The sequence below is a fragment of the Falco peregrinus genome, chromosome 4, assembly GCF_023634155.1.
Source record: "Falco peregrinus isolate bFalPer1 chromosome 4, bFalPer1.pri, whole genome shotgun sequence".
Classification (NCBI taxonomy): Eukaryota; Metazoa; Chordata; class Aves; order Falconiformes; family Falconidae; genus Falco; species Falco peregrinus.
The window spans coordinates 72,191,723-72,211,185 of NC_073724.1; the positions used below are offsets into that span (position 1 = coordinate 72,191,723).

General features: G+C 36.0%; 1 long non-coding RNA gene across 1 annotated transcript; it reads left to right on the forward strand.

Annotated features, from left to right (window-relative positions):
- The first annotated feature begins 3,815 nt into the window (after positions 1–3,815).
- On the forward strand, positions 3,816–19,100 carry LOC114012343 (uncharacterized). Its single transcript, XR_003554731.2, has 4 exons — positions 3,816–3,893; positions 15,094–15,196; positions 15,793–15,961; positions 17,627–19,100. It is a non-coding gene; the product is annotated as an uncharacterized LOC114012343 (long non-coding RNA).
- Positions 19,101–19,463: the final 363 nt, after the last annotated feature.

A 19,463-nucleotide genomic window follows, 5' to 3' on the forward strand; every position in this document is an offset into this window, starting at 1 on the left:
GCTGAGTCATCTTACCTGTCAGAGTTGGTAGCACTTTGAAGGGTTCTTTGAAATACTGTTTAAAAATGTTAACCTGTACAGCCAGGCAAGCAGGAAATTGACCTCTGTTTCCTCCTGGGGTTGAAGTAGCACTGCACCATGACTCACACTTCTTTCAACATCGTTCCAGTCTTACATGAAAAGACTGAAAGGTCTGAAAGACCAACACTTTTTGCCAAGTAACAGTCACACCTATATTAAGTGTAAGTGGAAATTATGCTTGAAGAATCTCATTTTCATGTTGTTAGTGCTGTCTCTAGCTGCAGAGGATTTGTGAAAAATTTTACTTTTTATGAATATTAGTTATGGTTTGTTTGTTTGTTTCTTTTCATTTATGAAGAAGTCAGTGAGGTCTCCTTGAAAGCAGAGACAATTCTTTAGAAACTTAGTAACAGGGCTGATATGCTATTAGACGTTTACAATGTTGGCATGAATTGAGCAATATGTCATTTCAGTTATCTCTTCAAAATGGTTTCCCAGTTACTATTTAAGACCACCACAGCAGCTGTAACAGACTGTTTATGAACTGCTTTTCCACAGTGAGCTAAGAACCCAGATAACAAAACACAAATGCTGATTTAGAAGCAGTGAACCAGTAGAACAAATTAATACAGTTTAGCTGAGTAACAGTATAGTGCAATTTGCGCAGTGAAAAGAAATATTGATAAAGGAAAGCAAATGAGGAAAATATTCCAGTATTCCAGAGCAGTCAACCATGTTTTGTTTTATCATTTACAACACTTTGAGCACTGTAGCAATATTGCTATTGATTATGTCACAAATATTTTTACTAGTATAGTTAAGTAATCTAATAAATTATTATCTTCAAACTACTTTATCGTCCAATAAAATTAATGTCATTTAGGTGTTTATCTGGAGCTAGAAGTCCTTCCTTTTCCTCAATAATTGCAAAGAAGATCAAGAGATTGTAAAAATGTCAAGAAAAAACTTTTTATCTTACCTCTCCCTTCTTCGTAGGTTTTTTAGTAATTAAAAACTTTACATAAATCAGTGATAGAGATATAATAGTCAGATGTACTAAAAAAATTTTGTACCAAAAAAATTATGTACTAGATAAGTCCTTTTTTTTCCTACAAAATCTCTGTACTTTTTTTCTGATCCTTTTAGCAAAAAAATCAAAAAGGAAAGGTCAGTGGCAATAATAATGAGAACTGAAATGTAGGATTATAAATATTAAGATTCCACTTTATCTTTTTATGACATCTTAGTGCTGCGCTGGAGAGCTGTCTACAAATCGGCAGACCTCGGGTTCGCCTCAGAAAGAGAGAAGAAAACCACTAAGTATTGCTGGGGAAATAGCTTAAATAAGATATTATTTCAGCTTTGCAAGGAGCTGCAGTCTCCTGAAACCTTGTTTAAAGATTAGTATTACATAACGGTGTGATCTTTCATTTTTATTTCTTTTTTCTTTTAAAAAGTTGTTAATTAAATGTCAAGTTAAAAACAAGTAGTAATTTTTTCCTTCTTAACTTTCAGTCTTGACATAACAACTGTACAAAATAAAAATGTAGAGTAGCTTACTAGGTTTTGATATCCTGTACAAAAATAAAGGATCCTTCTTGGATTAGGCACTAATTCTTGAAATACCCATTCAGTCTATAAAAAACCATCACCATAGAAAACTGTGATTTAAGGATGGAAGGTATCACCATTCACTAGCAAAGGCAGATATCTAGAAAATTTCATGAGCTATTTGAGTCAGCAAAATCATATTCTCACATAGGATGATATGAAGTTGATCTGAGATATAGTATTTTCAGGGAACAGGTACTATACAGTTCAGTGTAATCATCCAGCCAATGACTCTTTCACCAAGTCTGGTTTCCTCATATTGGCAGATATCCAAGAAGGAACGTTGCTGCTCTGGGACATGTTTCGCATTTCTCAGGAAGAACAAGATAATATAGTAATACTACTTCATCTGACAAGCAATTTTAGTAACTTTACAAGTAATGTTCTTTTTTTATTTTCTTCTCTTCACTTTCTTAGAATTAAAAGCTAATGATACAGTATCAGAGTTCCAGAAAGATAATTTTTCAGTATTTCAAAGAAAGGGAGAAAAGTCAATAGCTGTTATTCCTAATACCTTGAAAAACAGTTCTTTGTTTCACTTATTCACATGCATACAATAATTAACAATATAAGAGCAAGTATCGACTAATTAAAGCTATGTATTATATTTTATTTTGATTATATATAATAAGAACTTAATACAAATATGAATAGTTATGGGATTTTTATTTTTTCTTTCCTTTAATGAATCTGACATTTCCTGTCAGCTACACTTTGCTATATATGACTAAAATTACTACTATTAAGATTAAAACTTTATTACTAAACTCCCCTCTGGAATAGATACTCAGCCCCTTGTTTTCTGCTTTCAGTGACTTACTTTGTTCAAACTAATTAAGCAACTTTCAGGCTTCTTTGAAAATGTATTTTTAGGGGTTCATTTCTGGAGGAAAAGTATTTTATAGAAAAAGTAGGGCAATCCAAAACAATATTAAATATCTGTATGTACACTTTGGTATCATCATTTATATGTAAGTTTCATATATTTTATTCATGAGACCTCTGGTTCCTTCTCCGTTACATGTTAATTCTACCTCACTTTGTTTGACAGCCAAGACAACCTGTTTTTGATTCAGGGTAATTTGTAAGTCACAGGGATATCTAAGAAATAAACTCTGGAAAAAATACAGTTTCCACTTTTACAGTTTTGTCAATGTCAGTTTAAATGGGCAAGACTTAGAGGTGTTGACATCAATTTGCATTTTGCATACTTTGGGCAAGTTCTCCGCTGAAGATGAGCTAGAAATCGAAATGCTCATCATGTTATTGTATTCCACACCAGCATCTCATCAACAGAAAAAATGTCAAAAGTTTTGAGATACAGCAGTGCTAGACTGATGAAGGCATTTCAAGTAAAATGAAGCTTTGCATAGGGCTTCCTGTAATTTCCTTCTAATAGACAATGTTGGGGAGTTAAAAAGAATAGGAATACACAGAGCAAAGAAGAATAAACTTGAAAGGTGATGTTCCTTTACACTTTGCCTCATATTTCTTTGTGTATCACCTCATCTTAAACTCCAATGAGCTAAAAGAAAACAAACAAACAAATAAACAAAATATCAAATTAAGGGGGGTGGGAAAGAACCCAAAACAGCAAGAAAAGGAACATTTTGGAAAACAAAGGACAAAAAGAACATTGGAAAAAATAAACTATGTTTAAAAGCTGACAGGTCTGAAAACCCTGGGGAAGAATTTTACTGTATTTCATTGTGAAGTAGATTGTGGATAAACCTTTCCTTCCATGGGAAAAAAGAAAAAAAAAACAAAAACATTTTCACTAATAAATAACTTGGATATGTATAATAAATATATGACAATACAAATATATGAACTGCTACTTTGGGGAGTTTTCACGTGATTCTGCAAAAGGTGTGCCATACAAAGCTTTGAATATTATAATTGTTACCCTTCACTGATTTCCTTCATGTCTTTCTTCTGCTCGTTTGCTTTTTACTTTTAAAACCATGTTTATTCCAAGCTATTCTTATCTCTTTGGATCTTTGCTTCTCATATGGTATATCACATGTCTTAGGCTTTCTCGTGCATGCATCTATGTGCCAGATGTTCTAGGGCACCTTTCCATTGTCTCTATTGATGTATTCTGTGCATTCATTTCAACAGACATCTGATGTCTGGGAGTGTATATTATATGCAAGAGTCATTAAACATATCTTCTTACTCACAGATTCAGAAGAACGTTTGGGTATTTGATGTACTAATTAAGAGATGGAAGCAATAAGTGCACTTAGAATTTCCCATCGGTAAGTTACACCATTTATTGAAACTTCACAAGAAATTATTTTCCTCATGCTCATTCAATATAGTTTGTACACTGTGTGCCTCACCTTGAGCTACAAGTTACAATAAAAGATGCCTATTGATATTGCTCAGTTTCACATGGTAATGTAACTACAGAACACTAACATATTCAATTGTCATGGGAATTTGGACAATTATTTTTTTATATATTTATATGGGAAATTTTGATCATAATTAATAGGTGAAATCCATACTGCAGCCTGTGGAGTAATCCATGCTGTAGTAGCTGGATACGCCCTGAAGGGAGCTGTAGCCCATGGAAAGCCCATGGTGGAGCAGGCAGGAACTGTGGCCCATGGAGAGGAGCCCACACAGAAGCAGGTTTTCTGACAGGACATGTGAACCTATGGGGGATCCACACTGGAACAGTCCATACCTGAAGGATTATGCCCTGTGGAAAGGACCTATGCTAGAGCAGTTCTTGAACTGCAGCCCGTGGGAAGGACCCACACTGGAGATGTTCATGAAGAATTATCTTCTGCGGAAGCAACCTCATGCTGGAGCAGGGAAGGAGCGTGAGGAGGAGGGAGTGACAGAGATTGTTATAAACAGACCAAAATCCCCATTCCCCATCCTCCTACACTGCTTAGGGAGAGGAGGTAGAGAAAGGAAAGAAGGAATAGGTGGAGGGAAGTTGTTTATTTTAATTTTTGTTGCTGTTTCTTACCTCCCTAGTCTATTTTTAGTGGGCAGAAAATTCAATGAATTTTCCCCAAGTGGTGTCTGTCTTTTCCTGTGATGGTAGTTGGTGAGTGATCTCCCTGTCTTTATCTTGACTCGCAAACTTTTCTGTCTTTATTTTCTCCTCCTGTCCTGTTGAGGACAGGCTGTGACAGAGTGGCAAGACAGGGGGTTTAGCAGCCAGCCAAGGTCAAACCCACCACGGGGCATTACACCTTTCACAACAATTCTTCTGTCCTTATTCTTTAAGAAACTTCTTCATTTTTCAAGGGGAAAAACTTTCTTTATATACTGAAGATCACATGCTCGATTTCAGGCTTGGTTTTCAACATTGATAGTGGCACAAAATATTCAGACTATCCTTGCACAAAATAAGACCAATTACACATCCTATTTGTGAGTAATTCTGTAGTTTTAATTTTACAGCCTTGTAAGTTATTACTGGCACAAGAAGAAATTTGCTAAAGAGCTTCAGTAATGGAAGCATTGCATTGTCAGTACATTGCTACCTATTGTGGTATGAGTGCAGTAGGGTTGCTGGAAAAAATAGTGTATGTCAGGTTAGCAGCACACACTGAAATTAGGCAAAAAATACTTTACTTTTTTGGTCATGGGGATACAGGAGAAACCACTAAGCCTAAATGAGTGATATTCTGTTTCAGTCCACTGCTGAAATATCATGGAACTGTCTCCTACTCCAGCTTACCTCTAACTCCGTGAAGCAGCACCTGTTGTGTTCTGCTACAGAGGAACATAACACTAATAATCAAAGTGACCAGTGAGAAACTGTTTGCGTCTTATTTAATCAAGTTTAAAAGGAAAATGTATTGAAATGACATGTATTCCTTAGAGAAGTAGTTATCCCCCAACTTGTGTGTGGATTAAATTGAGCTACTCCAGAAAATAAGCAAACAAAATCCTTATCTGAAGTGGATTGCAGTTTCTAAAAGTAACATTCATTTTGCTATAATTTAAGTCCAGGGAACTGACAAATTAAAGATCATTTTTACAGTCATTTTATACCTACATGTGACATTTTCCCTGTCAGATTGAAATTTCAATAGCAACTTCAGTCTTCTAACAGATAAGGAAACACAGTGTGTATATTCATTCAGTCTCTTCTACTATGTAAAATATTTCCTTAGTTATGCTCCCATGCTTCCTCTCTAGTCCCAAATGCATATTGCATTGTTTCCTTAAGATATGCATATATAATAATTATGAACACAAATTCTTAATTGTGTAGAGGTAGACTTAAAATTATGTTTATGTTTTGTGGGGTTTTGGTTGGTTTTTGATTGGTTTGTTTTTTTGTTTTTCTATTGGAGATGGGTATGGTTTACAGTATTGCAGAAAGCTGCAAATTTAAAAGGTAACCCATTTTCCTTTATATATGTAACTAACAGTATAAGCCTAAGATAAATCTTTTTTTTTTAAAAAAAGAAAACTTAGCATCCCTCAGCAAGTTATATAAAAATTGTAAATCTGGACTGGTTTCTTATATCTTATGTAAAAGTAATTAAAAATAGGTTTTTGATATAACCTTTATCAGAACCTTGGCTACTGTAGGTTTAAAATTACAGTGTCAATTTAAAAAATACCTTTCATTGTCCTCTGTAATCTTATTTGGAAGGAAATTGTTGGTGGAACTTGAAGAACAGTAAAAGAAACATAATAGCTGTTAAATATTTACTTACTACAAAGCAATATTTAGTTACCAATTCATACAACATTTAATTAAGTTAATAACATTAATTCTTTTTGTAAGTAGCAATAGAAGGAAAATTTATTCTGGTATACACAATAGTCCCCTGAATAAAACTTTGTATTATGTGTTTAGAATAACAGCTTCATTACTGCTTAATCAAATTACCTCAAGCGAGTTTCAGTTGTTTATGATAATCAGGTATTTCTCACATGTGTAAAAAGAGGCTTTTAGAAATCTGAGGGCGACTGTGTTGGTATCAGTGTAAGAAATACTCAAAATAAAAGTCAGATTACTTTGAGGCAGCAGGGCTAGCATAGAAAGTTATGTGAAATAGCGAAGAGGAAGCATATAAGTGAAAAGGCAAATTCACACCCACCTTTCAAAACCCAAAGTGAATGCCTTGACTACTGGAAAGGCTCTTCTGAAGTGAGACCTTGCCACTGAGCAAGAAAGATCTTTCCCTTAATAAAGGAAAAGACTTAACTTCTGGACTACATTCCTAGGACAGTCTATACATTAAATTGAGTGACAGCTTAATGTAAAAGTGATAAACAATCTTAAGAACACAGAAAGTAGGCTTTTTTCCTTTAGATCAGTAGCCCGTCATCAAACTGCAAAATGAAGCTGGTTGGTAATTACAATAGTGTCCATTCTCTGGGCTGGAAAGCAAAGAACTCACTCAACGCTGGTGGTAGCTGTAATGTGAAACTCTTCGCTCCGTCAAGGGCAGAATGGTCCTGTCTATACAAGCCATTGGTGAAAGCCTCTGGACACATGCAAATCTCTTAGCTTGCCTGGTCTTCTGCTGGGAGAGTACGTGATACAGGCCAAAACCTGTGGTTGAAATCATCATACAAATAAGTGGTATGAATAATGGCAGGACAGTGCTAAAGATCTGTTTATTTTCTCTCTTTTTCTCTTTCTGTCCGTACTTGTTTTATTTTCAAGACTACCCTATTTGAAGGCAGCCTGTAATTACAATTTAAAGTCCCTTTTTGAAGAATAAGATGTAAATGAAAGGGTTTTTTTATCTGAGAAGTACACTTGTAACTGAATAGTTGATTAGTATTTATCAGAAAATACTAAACCTCCAGTGATTTTGAGAGAAATGATGTAGCTTGCACTACTTTTTCTTAATGAATGATCAGTAGTCTCAAGAATATTCTGGAATGTTAGACCTGGCTTGATATATGTCCCTGACACTGAGCGTCTTGAGCTCATAATCTCATAGGAAGACTGCAAAGAATCCCAGCAAAGTCAAAGTCTCTGAAGTTCTCGGTTAGCAATGTAGTTTATCTGAACCAGATTACTGAGGCATACAAAATATTGTCAGTACTTACTGTTACAGGTTACATTATTGCAAGTAGGAATATATAAGATTACTGATGTAATTTACAGGTAATTAATCAGATTATGTAATAGCAATACAAACTTGAATTTTCATAAATTCATTACATCAAAATTACAGAACCATACAATTATCATTGTGCAAATTTCTCTAATGCACATATACCATTAAAACCATTGTCACAGTATAACAGGCATAAAAGTCTGTACAAGCTATTTAAAAAAATGAGGTTCATGTTAAAAAAAGTTAAACCAATTATTCATTCCATAATTTTTCCCTATTTTAACCACAGAAATTTCAGTCCAGTGTTATAAAATGTATTACCATAATTATGGATATTATTTTTGTTTTGTTGCTCAGTTTTGTCTCTATACTTCTAAAGCAAAAAAAAACCCCTGAAAACATTAAGATTTATTTAGATACACTTAGTCACATAAGTCGTCTTGCTTTCTTAAGAAAAATACACCAAGCTTAGAGATACTATATGCATTATTATGGCAATATGCCAAATTAAATCACAAAGCTATTAAAGAATTAAAAAGCATAACAACTAAGAGGTCCATTTGGGGGAAAAATTGAATTCACAGGGGTTTTATTTGCCTGTTTATTTTACAGTATGATGCTCTCTATTGATTATTTCAGAAATGGGCAAGTCAGAGAAATCTGACATGACGAAGCAAGTAACATTCAGCATTTTCACATATCTGTTCTTGCCTTCATTGCATTATGACCAACTGGATATTCACCAAGACCACCCAACAAACAGATCAGATGATAAAAGCTATAGCATATACAGTGGAAAACAGAATGACACTTATTCGGTCTCAATGTCAAATCATCCTGTGTCACACTACGTTGAGATATTTTTTAACAAGATTTAGCTGATTGATAAAAAAGCTTAGTTAATAGAACAAAACAGGCTAAAACACATGGATGAGTCAAGGTATATGATTGTTATGTACTATATCTTACAGGTACTTATGCCACAGAAATGTTGCCAAATTACTCTGTCCTGAGACACTCTTAATAAGAATCATAGAATTCTAGAATGCTTTGGGTTGAAAGGGACCTAATTGAAAGTTCACCTAGTTCAACCACTCCTGTGAAGACTAACGATATCTTCAGCTAGATTAGACTGCTCAGTTCCCCATCCAACATCATCTGGAATGTGTTCAGGGATGGGGCATCTACTGCTGCTCTGGGAAACCTGTTCCAGTGTATCACCACCCTCATCCTAGAAAATTTCTTCCTTATATCTGTTTAAATCCACTCTCTTTTAGTTTAAAATCATTACCCCTTGCCTTATCGCAACAGGCCCTGCTAGAAGGTTGTCCCCACCTTTCTTGTAAGCCCCCTTTAAGTACTGAAAGGCCACAATAAGGTCTATCTGGACCCTCTTCCAGGCTGCGCTGCTGTTCAGTGAGACGTGGACAGGCTGGAGAGTTGGGCAGAGACTAATGTAATGAAGTTCAGTGAAGGCCCTGCACCCAGGGAGAAATAACCTCGTGCACCAGGACAGGCTGGGGTTGACCTGCTGGAATGCAGCTCTGCAGACAAGGACCTGGAAGTTCTGGTGAACAGCAAGTTGCCCATGAGCCAGCAGTGTGACCTGGTGGCCCAGGAGGCCGGTGGGATCCCGGGGTGCAGCAGGAGGAGTGTGGCCAGCAGGTCGAGGGAGGTGATTCTTTCCCTCTTCTTTGCCCTGGTGAGGCCGCATCTGGAGTACTGTGTCCAGTTCTGGGCTCCCCAGTTCAAGAGAGTCAGGGAACTGCTGGAGAAGGTCCAGCAGAGGGCTACAAAGGTGACTAGGGCACTGGAGCATCTCCCTTATGAGGAAAGGCTGAGAGAGCTGTGCAAGTTTAGCCTGGAGAAGGGAAGACAGAGGGGATTTTATCAGTGTCTACAAATATGTTAAGGGTGAGTGTCAAAAGGATGGGGCCAGGCTCCTAAGTTTTTTTCATTATTTATATTCACTGTCAGCATCACACATAGCTTTTCACTCTGTGTTCATGCTTTACCTAGTGAACTATGTTAATACTGCACCATGTAGTCCAGTTTTATTTCATGCAGTTACTGCTTTCAATTTGGATTCGTAAAAATGTACTGTTCACTTAAACACCATTCAACCAGAGCCTATAAAGAAAATTGTTGAGAAGCCAACTGGAAAATATGCTATTCACTGAAGTTTTAAATGTTTGGATTTTTTTTTCTCTGAATGAGAGCCATTAAAATGAAAGAGTTTATCTAGGGCATTACTTACTCCCATTTTAGTCCATGCTTTTTGGCAGGCATCGGAAAGATAACAGCTGAACAAATACTTACAAGTTTAATGGGTAAAACTTCTTAGTGAAAAGGTCTCATTATGTCTAATCAAATTAATGTGAGGTGCAGCAGCATATCAGTTATAACAATTACAATATGAGCCTAGAAGATGTTAAGGCACTCTTTGCTGCTATTATTTCATTGTATAGAGTTATCAAAGAAATCAGTACAGAGTTAAAATGGTGACACATCTGCCTTTTTTGCAGTGCCTTTCAAATTTATCCTAAACAATTTTGCAACACTGTGGTGGTGTGCTCTGCCATCCTCTCCTAAAAATGAACAATTCTGTTCAGCTCAAAGTGGATTTAGGAGTTTGACCTGAGCAGCTCGCCTATCGCACAAAGCATGTAACAGATGTGGTCTAAACAAGCTGAGTAAACTTGGGCTGAGGCACGGGCCTCACAGGCTGGTGTTGCTTAAGTGAAGGCCAGGAGGACCCCTGCACGGCTGTCGCTGTAAACGTGTACCATAAATCTGTCTGCACTGAATCCTCCCTGCGCCATGCTAACTCATTGAGCCCAACTGACCTTCCAGAACTGATACCTTGTTCAGGGCCAGTCAGCACACAATAATAGACTTAGTCCCACCTTGCCATGAACATAAAATCTGTCATTTTAGAATCCTTTTATTCTTTCTTTGAGGAGAGAATTCTAACTAGGACGGGTCAATGAGCCTGGACCTCTCTCCTCCCAAAGCAGGGATGCCTCTTTGGTGTGACTTGCAGCTCTGACTATGTTGGATGTTACCTGGGACAATTCTACTAACAGAAGTGCTGTATTCTTTACTTAGGCTTGATGTTTGCAGTGAGTGTATTTATCAATGGCAATTCTGGATTTGTTACATCTGTTGCCTTAATAAGTCACGTATTTTTTCAGCTTTGCAAAACTCTTTCAGTGCAAGTCCTTAAGTGGGGCTCTGACAAGCAAGCTGGTGAGTGGCTGTACATATAATCCTTTACACCTGAAATTTTTGACCAAATCTAAGACTAGCACTGAATCTAGCCACACCTAGACTCCGCTCTGAGAAGGAGTTCAGAAAGGAAGGAGATCCTTTCTGAACCTCTTAACTCAATGGGAGGGCAGTCTCCCCCTAGCCCCCAGCCATTTGTCACTCTTAATGTGACACTTACATAATGTATATGAAGAATACATGCAAAGGACTGCAGATTTTGTTTTCTGCCATCTCCTTGCCACAAAGGACAAAAGTTTAAAAGAATAAAGTTAACTTTAGCAGTCTTTTTGACCATTTGTCACAGGCGTAAGATGCACTGAAGTGGCAGAGAAACTTGTCACATATAGTTAAAGGAAGAATGTCAATGAAGTCCTTCTAGGAGAATGACTTTACATGTGTTATCCATCAAGTGTGACTGTTAGGATATAACATCTGAAATTCCTGTTTTATTCTCATGAACACGAGGAGATTAGTTAGCTGTGGGTTTAACAGTTGGGACTGTAGTGCATCGCTACTGGGAATGCATCAGTAAGGTGTGAGATCTGGAACATGAAATGTGGTCACAGCTATGCATCCTTCTTCCTCTCCCGTGTAGGCTGAGGATGTATTGATCCATGAAGTTGTTTATGTTTCCTGCTATCATTAAGACACTCTTGGCACACAGGTCTACATACATGAAACATTTTCTTAGCATATCTTTAAATGCTTCCACTCAAATAAATTCTGATTATCTTTTAATTTATATAATATCTGTAAATAAATAAAATATTTTTCTTAGTTCTTTAAGAGTTGCATTGATAATTCTTTTTATACCTTGAAGTTTATTCACAAGAAACAACTTCAAAATAAACACATCTACGCTGTGCTGTTTTCAGTTTAAATGACATCCTGTCACGTAAGGTTTTTAAGTTGTTTTGATGCTTAAAAAGCAGTGTGGCAAATATTGCACAGAAATATTTACTGTTATTTACCTGTTAGGCTTTAAGTGTTGTGGAATTTTTCTTATATGCTGCAATATCTGCAGAAGACCATTATATTTCTGGAAGTTCATATCAAAAGAGAAATTTAAAGCATGGACTTATTTCAGATTGCTATCTGTTCACATCTGATACTATGAGTCTGACAGCTATAAATACAAATAGTAACACTATAAATAGGAGATTAATATACATTCTTTTCAAGACCAAAATATTAAATTTTAAATTTTAAATAAAAAATAATATGTTAATATAAGACAGTATACTTATACACTTTTAATAAGAAATTATGTTGTATATTGCAAACATATATTATATATTATTGCAGTTTAATAATATTAGAAATTTAAAATATATAAATAAATGTTTAAAATACCATCTTAACATGCTGATTATATTTTATTTGTTATGATTAGTATAGCATAATTTATTATATGCTATCCATTATAATTATAGCGCTAATGCATTATAATACTTACACAATTATATAATATATTGCAATGTAATTAAAATATTAATCTATGCAATATAATAATGTAATAGTAAAATCTGATTTGTTAATTCTTGACAGACAATCAAGGATGCTTCCTATTCCATCTACATATGCTTAAAAGCAACTGAGGCTAATCCATACACTGCTGTAAAAGGTTTTAGTTATACTACATGCATAAAGACTGCATTTTTTATTTTTGTCATTTTAATCTCTGGTACAAGCCTTTGTCATTTATAAGCCTGGAACTCTTGTTATTAATCTTGCATTGCCTTTAAACTATGCTTGTTTCATATTTTCTCATTCATGTTAACATTTCAGTGACTTCCATAAAATAGCAGTGAATTGCCCCGCAGTCCCCAGAGAACATGGAAACTTAGGGCATTAGCAAAGAATATTATGGATTTTTAAGACATGGCTGCTACAACCAGTGTCTTTAGACGTGTAAAATTCTATATAACTGGAGTCATAGAGGGACACAGGTAGCTGCCTGTGCCATCCCTCAGATAAAGGGACAAGACAACTCCCAGAACCATATAAATCTCACAGACAGGCAAGCAAATGGACAGATTTGCTGAGCTTTGCAGCCTTAGATCAGCAATGTTACCAAGAAATGGAAGAACGACAAATGGTTCAAAAATAGTCTGTGGAGCCTTTCTGTACAAATCTGGGTTTTTACACTTGCAGAATGGCTTAAATCATGCTACATAAATAATTAAAAGTACATAAATAAACAAGCAAAACATGTGAGGAGAGAGGCAAACTAATCCAAAATTGCTTACAATTATGAACAGTCTATGTCACCCCATGATATTGCAACTTTAAGGCACCTGGGTTAAGTGGACATCTTTCCCTCAGGGATGGTTTACTTTGTTTATTCAAGACTGACAAAAAAAAGTCATTCTTTAAGGGGGAAAAATTATGAAAAGAACAGAAAACTGGCAAATGGGCAGGTGTGGGCAAAAGCCACTAGCTTTACCAGCCTCCCACCAACATACCAGCTTTAGGATAACGGTCGTCTTACACTATGGTATGGTTTGTTGCTAGGTTTTGAGAAAGTTAGAAAGTACACCTTTGCTTTCTTGGGGGTAATATGCATAGAGTGCATCAAAGCACTCCAGAACCATCAATTACAACAGACTTTTGAGGCTGTTCTAGTAAAAGAGCAGCTCCAGCTTTAGGAATCCTGCTTCCACATGAAAACCCCCACAGCCAGATGAGAAAATAATGGTCATATAAAAAAACACCTTGACTGTTCAAAATGGGTTTATTACTTTTAGCAGCTGTACTTACTGCCAGCTGGCTTTATAAAAAGGGGTGCATCATCTGTCCTCTAGACAGGATAAATCTCATAAACCATAGTCAGCAGGAATAGGCTTATATTGTTTGCCCTGGCAATTTTGCCAGTAGCATATTTCTGTACATAATGAATTACAACTAAATTTATCCAGTTGGTTAATCCTGTCATGGACATATATGGCATAAATATTGTGGGATGATGGTCTGAGTTGCTTTCTGGAGTTTATTCATGGAGTAGGCAGAGCATAATCCTCTGTCATTGCTTCTGTTCCCTTTTGGACATAAAGTTGCAAGAGTGGTGACTAGGAAGTATTCTCTGTCCATCTTCCCTTTAAAAGTGACAGAAGAATTTCTCTAGGAAGTCCCCTCACATGTATTTTATGAGAGATTACAGGAGTTGCAAGGGAGCCTATGACCTTAGAAGAAAGTATCTTAATTTGTCTATTTGATGTCTTCATCATTCTAAGTACAGGTCAAAATGGCTCAATTCTCACAAGATGAGCAATTTTGGAAATTCTTCACCAGTGCTTCATTCTTCTATAAGGCATTTATTCATTTGGGTTGCTAGCCTCCCCTGATCTTTCTAGTCTTTCTCTACCTGCAAGTAAAATATTGCTAATTAACACATGAGATTTTGATTTATGCTAGCAGAATACCAAGTCACAGTAGACAGACTTTGCAGTAATCATCCTAGCCTAGAGCAGACAGGAGTCTACCAAAGTCATCAATGCCAAGGCTTCTTGCATACCAACACTGTTCCATTCACAGGAACAAAGACACCTAAAATTAACACTTGTGTTATAGTAAAATAAGAATTAGAATTATTATCCTGAGAGCAGAACTGAAGTTACGTATTAAGAAAATGAATAATTATAGGTAATACAGAAAAAGGCATAGTGAGAATGACATTGTACAAGTCACTCATGACATTGTCTAAAATACAGCAGATATTTCTGGTAGTTCACTCCCAAGAAAAATTAATTTGTGCTAGAATAAATGCATGCAAGGGTTACTAGAATAATGAAAGGCTGATAGATCTTTGACTGCTTATGAGACATAACTGCAATCTATACTACAAATGATGGAGGAGAGCTATCCAAACGGAGAACAATCTTGACACAAGCAAAAATTGATATAAACTGCCCATGAATACATTGAGACTGGAAAGGACACTTCCTATCCATCATATAGTGATATTCTGTAGCAGCTTTACCCTCAGTGAAGTATGAGCAAAAAAAAGTGTAGCTACAGTCAAGTAAACATTTGATATATCATGACAAAAATTACATACTGTGATTGTATTCAAGAACATGGAACTGACTCAGTGATCCAGAAGGGTTATTAATATGCTATTTCTATATTCCAGTTTTAAAGTTTACCTGAGGTTCCTGAAGCACAGAAGAAGCATTTTCATGAAGACTGCAAAAACAGGAGAAAAAGGAGAATGATCAGTTCTATTGAGAGCAAAAGTGAGTGTCTATAAAAACACATGGCCAAAGTATTTCTAAAAATAGCCTCTCTCAAGCACCTGACTGAAAATGGAACTCTGACAATCTTCAGTGTACCAGGAACATATGTAAACTAAAAAAATTGTCCAGCTAGATGGACTGGAAGCTGTGTTTGTATTTCCATATGTATTTGCATTTGTATTTGTATATATGCATGTATGTATATATATATGTATATGCATATGTATACAATTGCAAGCAATACAATATGCTTTATATATCTTCATCAGAGAAGTAGTTATCCATGATAAACTGTTGAAATTTTGATTAGCTGTAGTATGCTGACCTTTGTTTTATATTAATACTCAAATAGGTTGATGCAGTGAGAAATTAATTTTCTTAAACAAAGCTATTGTGTAAATAATTGATATAATAATGATACCCTTCATGGAGTCCAAACTTAAGAAAGGGCTTTTGAAGGAAGCAGTTCAATATGGATAGAAATGTAAGTACATGTGTGCATATATACATATACCATCAGTTTGCATCTTTGTAGAGTAAAATTCCATACTTCAGAAAAAAATAGAGGCTAGCTATACAAATATTCCTTTCCATAGGTGTTTCTGGCAGTGTGCTCCCCACTGGCCATTTATAAATAGTGGACAGCCCAGAGCCTGTTGAGTTCTGCATGGCATCAGGTTGCATGCCAGGACCTCTCCTTGAGCAGGGATGCCTCTCCAGGTTACTCCTCAAAGCTGAGAGTTTTCTTCCTGCAACAGATTCTTGGTAAGTGATTAATAGCATGCTAAACTTTGAAATATTAGCTAAGCAATAAAAAGGATTGATTTTGCACATATAACCCTTTAGACATAAACCATTGACTAAGTCTGGGAATAGGATTGGATCCAGCCGCACCTAGGCTCCTCTCTGAGTAGGAATGTAGAAAGCAAGGCAGTCCTTTCTGAGCCTCATGGCTCAAGGAGAGGATCTCCCTGACAGTTTTGTTTGAACCTGTCCTCTGTGCGGTAGTAATCAAGTGTACTTTGCCATTGAACTTTGTTAATTCACTGTTTTATTTCAATGAATATTTTGTTGCTTCTCTTTTACGAGGGTATCCACAATGGTTACACGTTATTACTGCTGCTAAATACTTGTTAAAAATATATTTATATTTAATGTTGTTGCATCTTTCTGCAGTATATTGATTGATTCCACTGATGATATTGTATTTGGACTGTTATGAAAGATACTGTATTTGAGGAATTTGTGATCTCAGGCAAGCCATGTCAGGCCTAATAACCCCTATGCCAGCATGAGTGACCACTGTATAACCTTACCAATGTAACAATGCCAGAGAACATGCTGGGATGCCCAGAACATGCTGCTCCTGGATGTAGCTCCCAGATACATGCAGCTGGATATACTCTGGTGAACAAAAAGAGACAACATTCCTATGTGTCAAGACAAGAAATATAGTTTTGTTTATTACACTAAATAGCGGATACCATGGTAATAGAGGAAGACTGAACCTCTCCATGGCTGGGAATTCTGCACAGTGTGCTTTGTCTGTCCACTGGGCATTTGTCCAAAGCTGAAGTTCCCAACATCTGAAGGGATATAATATTCACTCACAATCTATATTTCACTTTCTATTTCTTACTATTAACAAATTTTACTATGCTGTTGTGCCTTTTTTATTGAGACCTGGAAATAAATCTGTACCCTTTCCAGTGCAGAACAGAGATCCTTTTTTTTTGTAGAAATTTATCCTACATTCATATAAACTGTTTTTCGTTGATACATTTGTATTTTTATTTCTTGCATATGATGTGGAATCAGAGTCCTTTTTCTGTAATAAGTAAGTTGCTAAGACTCTACTTTATACATGTTCACTACTGTAATTGGAAACGTCACAGGAAATGAAGCATGAACTACAGAACAAAAATGTATTGTTAAGGAAATGATGCAAAGTTCCATGCAAGCTAGGTAGACCAAATCATAGTTGGTTTGTTTCTTTGGTTTTTCTTTCAGATGCTTTTCCTTCTTTTTTAAAAATAATTGCTTATTCTATACCTGTGCTTCTGTAGCCTTACATTTGTCCTTTCTTCCAATTAAACTTCCTCAGTTCCTGTCTTTTATTAGCTCAGAAGGTTTTCTTTCTTACTCCTAGTCTATTACACCAGATAAAATCAACATCAATTACATGTTCACCAACTGATGAGCATGCATGCATCCGATAGCTGTATTTTACCATAAGGAGTCTGAGATTTCTCACTTTGCTATTTAAACAGTAATTTTCTCTTTTGCAACGTCAATGGAAAATGCTATTCTGATGGCCAAGTTTTGCATACATGCACCACCTTTCCCCCTGTTTATTACAAGTATACATACAGTTATTCAAAATACAAGAAGATTAAAATCCAGTTCTTTTTTATTTCCTTCTTTTTACAGAAGTCTCATAAACAGGATTAATAACTTGTGTGTGTCTTTTACTTTATTGTAAAGACTGGTCTAGAAAGTTTCCTCCCCCCCCAAAAAAAATCAAAGATGTGCCTTTGTGTCAAAGATGGACAACAGCATCCCAGCTCCATTTTGAAGAGCATTACCAGCAGATTGAGGGAGGTTGTCCTTTCCCTCTCCTCAGTCCTTGTGAGGCCACATCTGGAGTGTGGTGTCTGGAGTGTCCTGGTCTGAGTTCCCCAGTATAAAAGAGACATGGATATAAAAAAGGAGGTCCAGCAAAAGGACATGAAGATAATTAAGTTATCAGAGCATCTGTCTATGAGGGGAAGCTGTGAGACCTGGGATTGTTCAGCCTGGAGAAGAAAAGACTACAGGAAGATGATATTGCTGTCTACCAGTACCCAATCAGAAGATACAGAGAAGACAGAGTCCAACTCTTTAAAGAGGTTAAATGAGAAGCAATGGACACAGGTTGGAACATGGGAAATTGCAATTAAATATGATGAAGCATATATTATTATAAGGGTAATTGAACACTGCAACATGTTGCTCAGAGAGTTTCTGGGATATTTGTCCTTGGAGGTGTTCAAGACTGTACTGGCCACAGCCTTGAACAGTCTGACCTGATTAGACCTGCTTTTAGCAGGTTTGGACTAGAGACCTCCAAAGGTCCTTCCCGACTGACAATGTTCTGTGACTAACACACAGCATTCTGTATTTCCAGAGATACCCCACATTGTTGGGTTCATCATGCAGTTCTAGCTAACTCACTCACTGAAATGGTACAGCCAGTGTCACTGGAATGGTATAGCTAGTGTTTTGGTCAAGAGAAAAAAACACTTTGAAAATCTTAAATAGTATCAAGACTACAAAGATTGGTTTTGATAGAATGCTTTTAAGTGGTAGATTTATATCACAAGTATGTATTCAAACAAAAAAAGTGCAGTGGTAGAGAAGAAGATGAACTGTATGACTATTGTTTTCTCTTTGCAATTCCTACTCATATGTCATTGGCAGAAAATTTTCACATATCCTAAGACTAAGTACTCACAAATATTTATGGCAACAAACTATATGGTATCTTGAAAATGCTAGATGAATTTAGATTGTTTTATAAAATTTGCACTATGCTGTTTGGCTACTCAGAAGTAAGCTAGAATGTAAATAAGCATAGCAGGATTTTCAGACTTCATTCTTCTCATCTCTTAAAGATTTCTTATTATCAGAATTTCTTATTCTCATCTTTACATTTACCTTTGACTTATTTTATTGTTTGGGGTTTTTTACCAGAGAATTCATCATTTGTCCCAGTACATAAGTAATTAGTATTATTAGGACAATTTCAAGGGGAAGAAAACATCACTTCATTATGAAAATTTAATTTTAAATGTTTCAATTTTTTAAAAGTATTTTTAATGATTTTCAGCTATTCAGAAATAAATCAGCCATTTATTTAAAAATATATGTACTGCATTGAATTTTTTTTTTTTTATGTTCTGTTTATTTCCTCTCGTGCTGTCTTTTAAGAAGCTCCAGTGCTTCTTCATTAAACCTCTGACAGGGGTCCAGAAGAAGAAGTTTCTAAAGTGATCACATAAGCACTTGTCCATTTTCATACTTCCAGAAAGGCAAGTAAACCAATAAACTAAGAGGTTTCAATATGAATACCAGTGTGGCAAAACTAGGGATATTGAATCAGTCTTCTCATAATATATCATATCTTCATATATGCTAAAAAAGTCTATATATGTTGAGCCAGGAATTCCAGAAAGACCTGTGGTGGCTTTACCCTAGTCACAGACATTCTGAGGCATCTATTACTACA